The sequence below is a fragment of the Belonocnema kinseyi genome, chromosome 5 (genome assembly GCF_010883055.1).
Source record: "Belonocnema kinseyi isolate 2016_QV_RU_SX_M_011 chromosome 5, B_treatae_v1, whole genome shotgun sequence".
Taxonomy (NCBI): Eukaryota; Metazoa; Arthropoda; class Insecta; order Hymenoptera; family Cynipidae; genus Belonocnema; species Belonocnema kinseyi.
Genome location: NC_046661.1, coordinates 141,805,634 through 141,812,851, shown reverse-complemented (window position 1 = coordinate 141,812,851; position 7,218 = coordinate 141,805,634). Strand labels below are relative to the sequence as shown.

Below are 7,218 nucleotides of genomic sequence, written 5' to 3'. Positions count from 1 at the left end.
TAAGAATTGTTTTTTATTTTATTTCCATCTCTGTCCAAGTCATGAGTTTGATAATTTTTTTAAATTCTGCAACGAAATACATCGGTTTTTTCTATACAATATTATTACACAATCGAATCGTTTACTTCAAAAAATGTATGTGTGATAAAAATGGTTTTCTATTCCTCCCGGCAGGAGAGTTAGATAATTTTTTTAATTTCTGCAAACGTATACTTCGCATTTTTCTTATAAATTTTACAGTACAATAAAACAGTTGATATACAAAAAAATATGTAGACAATAAAAATTTGTTTTTATTTTCCGATAAATGTAGGCGTAATAAAAATAATGCGCAAAAAATATATGATCTTTTTTTTAACTATTAATCTCTGGTAAATTTAATGTGCAATAGAAATATTTACTTCTAAAAAATGTGCGCGTTATCGCAAAATTCTCAAAGCTATTTCTACGCCACTAAAACTTTTGAGTATTATATTTAATACTTTTGCACTATTTAAAACACATTTTTTTAAATTTCTAGTCAAAAGCAGCAAGTTAAAGAAGAAAATTCCAATCTCTAAAAGGTGCGTTTTCTTTAAATATTAAAATAATTTTAATTTGAATATAACTCAATTTAAAAAATTGTAAAGATTTTATAAGTATTTCAGTTTCCGTGTAGAAATTGCTCAACTTCTTTCCAAGTTTCAATCTGGGTCCGATCGGATTTTCCACATGTGGCCGCAAGAGGGCGAATGGTGTGGCTCGCATCGGAACCACGTTGGGTCGGGTTAGGTTAGGTTAGACAAGATTATCGCAAGTTTTCTGTTTTCGCAACAAAATATACGATAAATATGAAGAATCACAGAAATATTGCAAAATTTTTAGCAGTTAGACTTAAATTGTATGAAAAAATTATTGCAATTATAAAATTGTAACAACAATGTGTATTTTCCAAAAATATAATAATTTTTTCCTGTTCTTGGAATATTTTCAAAAGATGCTTCAGATATTCATATTGTCAAGGTCGAATCATAGACATTGCGAAAGTAGTGACTTTTGAGGTTAGGAATCATTCACAAATTACGTAACGCGTTTTTTTTCCGTATTGCTGTATCACTGTTCACTTCACGGAAATTATATTCTCATATTTATTTAACGAAAGAAAAACGCGTCACGTAATTTGTGAATCATCCCTTAGGGACGTCCGACTTAATTTGTTCCTTTCAAACTGCACAAAAATAATTTTCATTCCTAAAGTTAGCCAATCAAATGACATTCCAAAGAATATTAAAAAGATTCAACATATTTATAATTGAATTTCATTCATGAATGTATGTGTGTGTAATAGATTTAAATTTGAATAGTGTTTTTTAAAACATAATAGTTATCTCCGAAATGCAAACTCTTAACGATAAATTAAAGGAATACAAACAGTTCAATAATGTAGAATATTAAAAAATTGAAGTTTTATAAAAAAAAAGTCTGAACAAAAAATTTTTTAATTTTTTAAATTTTACTAATAATAGAAATAAAAAATAAAAGGGGCCAGATCGGGCCCCCATGTTCGATGCCCAGTTCTGGGCTCCGTCGGGTAGGCCGTTACAATGACGGTCTAGTTCTAGACAGATTACCCTATCGGGGCCTCAGCTTTCCCGATCGGGGCCCGCCTAGTGCCCCACCGAAATTTCTGCGCGGTTTTTACCTTGATATAAAGCTGAACTAAAAAAAAGTCCATGAATAAATCTGAAAAAATGTATATGCGTGGTGAAAAAAATGTAATCTCTTGCAGCGGTATCGAAAAGTTTAACTGATGCTTTCATTATTTTGATTTGACTAATGAGAATAATTTTATACGGAAAAAAGACAAATTTTTGAGAAATTAGTTCAAGTTTTAACAACAACAAGAACCAAAAAATTTATATATTAATATTTCAATGAAAAAAATGAGAGTTTCAACAAACAGTTCCAATATATATATTTTTAACTAGCAGGATAAATATTTGAGCAAATGAATGAAATTTAGAGAATACTAAAATTCTTAAGAATAGAAGACTAATCAACATACAAACTAAGGTTAAGAAATTGAATTTTCAAGGAGAAAATAATGATTTTTCGGGAAAATAGTTGAATTTTAAACCATATATGCTGATTTTTTTTATAACAGTTAAATATTAAACCTAAAACCAAATTTTTTTTATGAATTTGAAGTTTTTAAGCAAGTTAATGAATTTTTAGCAAATTCTATGAATTCTTAGAAGAATACAAAGAAGACGAGGTTTCTAAAATATATACATTTTACAGAAAACGCACGAATTTTTAACCGAAAAGGAGAATTTTTTACAAAATAATTTAATTTTTAGAGAAATAAATGAATTTGAAACTAACCGACAAACCAGTTTAATTTTTAATCAAATACAATGACTTAAAAAAAAAACAGTTGGATTTGAAACCAAAGAAATGAATTCTAAACCAAAAAAAGACAAAAAAAAACAAAAACGCTTTAGCTAATCAATTTATATCTTCTAAAATGTTGATATAAAATCTCTCATATTCTTATTGGAAATGTTATGAAATCGTTAAAAATGCGTTTGAAGTCATTCGAAATTTTCCATTAGAATTAATTTTTCAGAGTAAACCATCATTTTCATTTTCTCAAACAAAACTTTTTAAATTTTCTGAAAACTCTGAATATTCTTAAAACGTTTTTACATATTTTGACAATTCTTGAAAATTCATGTCTTTAAACAATTTTTTAAAAAATATTTCACAAGTTTAAATTAGTCTTAAATCATTGTCAAAATTGTCAGCCTTAAAAGAAAATTTTCATCTTAAAAAATTTTACTTTAAAATTTATTAAAATTTATTTTCCATCTGGTCTATAAAAGAATTTAAGTTTTTTTTTGTAATTTGAAGACTTAACTTTATCGATAATTTTGTGTTCTATTTTCACGGTGAGTGAAATGATATCTGCACTGATTGATTGTAACTATTTCGGATGATAATTCAGATTCCTTTAGATTATAAATACCTTTCAAAATGATATGTATTTTTCGTAAAATTGGTTAATAACATAATTGAAAATAAAATATTTGATTATCGTTTAGTGGTTGGTTTTTGGAGCATGCTGAAAAGGGTTTGGGGTTTAATATGAAAAATAAATGCATAGGTCATATTCGGAAGTCATTTTAAAACTCCATATAATTTTCACTCGTTTGATTGAAATATATTTTTCCCAGTTTAATATTTGTAGTAATAACGCTAGTGGAGGGAGGTTAGTTAAATGAAGTGCGAGGGGGGTGAATGCCGTTCAGGGAGGGGGAAATGGGAGAGAGAAATTACGAAAATTGGGGGCATAGAAAGTCGTTTTAGATGAGGGGAACGAGGGGGGAGAGGGAAGCGAAAGTCTGGTGGCGAGAGGAAATGAGTGGAAATGAGTATAATTGAGATTGAGTGGAAGAGGGGAAGTGAGGGCTTGAGAAAGGCAGAAGCTGACGGAAGTAGTAGAAAGGGAGTGTCGGATGAGAAAGCTGGGGGTGGGATAGTGAGAAAATGAGAAAAATCAGGGGAACTATTGTAAACGACAAGAGGAGAAGTAGGTGAAAATAACAGGTCGGAAAGTAGAGGAAGTGAGAAGAAACGAGGATAAGGAAAATAGGACAGGGTCAGCTGGGGAAGTTAGGGATAGGGTAATAAAGGAAATGAGCGGTGGGTAAGAGACATAGGTCCATTTATTTGATTAAAAATGTATCGTGGAATATTTTCAATATAGAAAATCAAATATTTTTTTCAAGAAATATTTTTAATTTGAAAATATTATTTTTCGTCTAGTCTGATTAAGACGTTAAGAATTGGCTGTTATTGAAGATTCTCAAAATAATAGATATTGTGTAAATTTTCTGCCTTCAGGGTTTGGAGGGTTGATCTACTGTCGGTAAGGTACCATCTCTGATGATATAGCAGATTCACTTTTATGAAAAAATTCAAAGAAAAATTAAATGGTTAAATTTTTAGTTAACGACATTATTGTTCAGTAAAAAATCTAATTTTTAATCGAATGAATAAAATGTTAACCAGGCTGATTAATATTCTGCGGAAATGGAATAATTGGTAATAAAATTTATGGATCGTCACAAAATATTTTAAGTTTGAATAGAATTTTAAACAGAAATGATCATTTAGAAATTTTATTATTCAGGCATTTTATTATCCGTGAATTTTCCTACACGGGAAAGATTTTTAGTGAGCTTGAAAAAAGCAAATTTTGGTTTTCAAATTTCTAAGAATTGAAAGAAGGATAAACTTTCTTTTCACATTTTTATTGAACTTAAAGGACGACTCTATTTATTCCAAGGTTTTTTTCTGAAATAAAAGAGGCTCTTTTTCTTTTTTTTTAAATAATGTTTATTGTCTTGGAAGAAATGCAATTTTTTCTTTTTAATATTTTCATTAGGTTTTTTTCTTGTAGAAAAGTTTTATTTCATCATACGAAATTGAGCAATTTTCATTTATCACGATCCTCGATTTAACGAAAATGAAGATCGATGTTGGTGCCCCTCTCCTCACTCTAGCGATTTTCTTCAGTTTCATTGTTAAATATATTAATATACCTATACATACTACTAATTATAACTCAATCAAAGTATATTTTGTTTAAAAATTTAATTTTTGAGTTGAAAATTGAATTAAAAACTGAAAATTAAAGTTTTTGCTTCAAATTAACTGCTTTCTATATAAAATTGAAATATTTTCGGGTTTAAATGTCGACTATTACGTGGTTTGTTGCAGTTATATTTTTTTGTTGAAAATTCAATTTCTTTGCTAACAAATAATTTTTCTTTGGTTGAAGAATAATTTTTTTACTTAAAAATTCATGTTTTTAATTTAAAATTGATTCCTTCGGTGAAAAATTAACTATTTTTTTCCAAATCTTTCTATTTTGGTGAAAAATGTAATTTTGATTGGAAATTTAACAATTTCAAATTAATTAATAATAATTTTAGTTGAGAATCCGTCTCTGTAATGAAAAATGAAGGAAATAGTTAATCTTCGTTAAAAATTAATTTACGTTTAAAAATTCTTCGGTTTTTCGTTTACAGTTTTTGTCAAGACTTCACTTTTACTTAAAAATTAGCTGCTTTGTATAAAAATAAAGAATTTGGTTAAAAAGTATATTTTTCGAGTGGTCTGAATGTTCATATAATTTCTCGAAAAAGTTTCTTAAAAATTCAATTTAAAAGTTTACGATTCAGACTCGAGCGCTAGTATGAACAGCGTTCATTGCTGCCTCTCAGAACTCTATGCCTTGCAGCGCGCATAATTCAAATATTGTATTTTTAATTTTAGTTTATTTAAAAAAAACCCCGGCGGGCACAAAATTTGGCGACGTCTTTACGACATCGTTACGACATCTTTATGACAACTTTACGACATCCTTTGTCCATGTCATTTTGCTGTCTTTACGATGTCGTAAAGACATCGTCAGATTATGCGACTTATTTACGATATCGTAAAGACACCTTAACGACATGGACATAGGATATCATAAAGTTGTCGTAAAGATGTCGTCACGATGTCGCAAAGATGTCGCCAAACCTTGTTTCCACTGGGAACATGGGAATTCCAAAAAGGAAGCCGGAGGGGAATAGGCGAAAGACTGTGATGCCCATTCTAGTATTTCAAGTATTAAAATTAATCTAATTCTACTTCTTTTTTCAGAATTGAGTTCACAGTACAATAAAGAACTTCTCATGAATGGCACATATACTCTTCCAGAAACCCAGAGCACCTTTTACAGTATAACCAATAATTTAGATATACTGATAAGTGATAGGCACAATGCTAAAACTTTCGGGCTCATACATGTTGTTCAAGATAAAATGGTTTGCGCATTAGAAAAATTATGGGGATAAATATTGGGTGCGTGCATTAAAGGTAAACGACCAACAAGTTAAGGCGGATGGGAGCCAAACTTATCCGTGGACTCAGGCTGACCAAGACTTATATCAACTTAAATTTGACAAAGTGCTTCAGTAAAAGAATATTTCTTATTTCTGACTGTACATATTTTTTTATGTCGACACCCGCCCTCGCTCAAGAAGAAACCAATATTTTATTTTTTCCCACTATGATATAATATATAAAAAATAAATAACATGAGTCAACATTAATTTCAATCATTTATAGACATAATATATAATAGAACTATTTTTTAAGTCCAAAAGGTAATGAAATCACTGTTCATGAATATAGTTTCTAGTTTTAGTATCATTTTATAGTAGTAAAAAAAGTTTTAGCGGTTTATTAGTTACGCGGATTACTGGTTACACGGAAAGAATCTTGGCACAACAACAGCGCCACCTACTGTACAGCAGATGTGCGTAGGCTTTGCAAATTTGTCACACCGATTTTGGCGCAGCGGACGCCCCAAACTAGTTCTACCAAATGGAGCTCTGCTTGACGCATGTGCAGTAGTGCATCGGACCATCTTCGGAAGCACTTAGCTAACCGGCACAAAAAGTAAGCCAAACGTATGAACAATATTTGCCCCAACGATTAGCACAGCTGGTGTGCTACTAAACAACTGCTTTTGAGAAATTCTTTCCGTGCACAAAGTTCATAATTTTCTATTTAAATAATAACATTCAGATATTATTTTGACTTAGTTTTCTTCATACTTAGTTTTTTATTCTTAAGGGATTGTGGTGTTGACATATATCGTTTTGAAGCTCTTTTGTCTTTTATTAAAGAAGACAAATCGTCAACGAAAGCTTATATGGCCTTACTGAAGGGTTTAGTGACCCAGATTCAGAGGGATCTCGAGCTTCTGAGAGGTGAAGCAGAGGACCTTAAGATTCGAAACGAGGAACTCGAAAAGAGAAATGCTTTGTTAGAAGGGGATGTTTAACTCCTTAAGAAGGAGATGCTCCAGCTAAAGAGGGACGCCTGTGCTAAGAATGTAATCATTTATAAGCTTAAGGATTCAGATCTACTCAACAGGGATCTTGCTGCGTCGATTCGAGAAGTGTTCTCCAAGGCTAAAGTGGTTTCAGTGGAGGTGAAATCCGCCATTCGTTTAGGAAAGAACTCAGGCTCCAGGCCGGCTTTGGTCAGGTTGGACACGCTATCTCAGAGATCATTTATATTTGATAAATCAAAGATTTTGAATACAATAGGTCTTTCTATAACGAGTGAGAAATCGAAACTGGAGAGGATGGGAAGAAGGGAGCTCATGGAGGTGGG

The 7,218-nt window shown here is 30.8% G+C and overlaps 1 long non-coding RNA gene across 1 annotated transcript; it reads left to right on the top strand.

The window, feature by feature from the left end:
- Window positions 1–495: 495 nt before the first annotated feature.
- Window positions 496–6,026, top strand: LOC117173470. Its single transcript, XR_004467196.1, has 2 exons — window positions 496–563; window positions 5,695–6,026. It is a non-coding gene; the product is annotated as an uncharacterized LOC117173470 (long non-coding RNA).
- The last annotated feature ends 1,192 nt before the right edge of the window (window positions 6,027–7,218 follow it).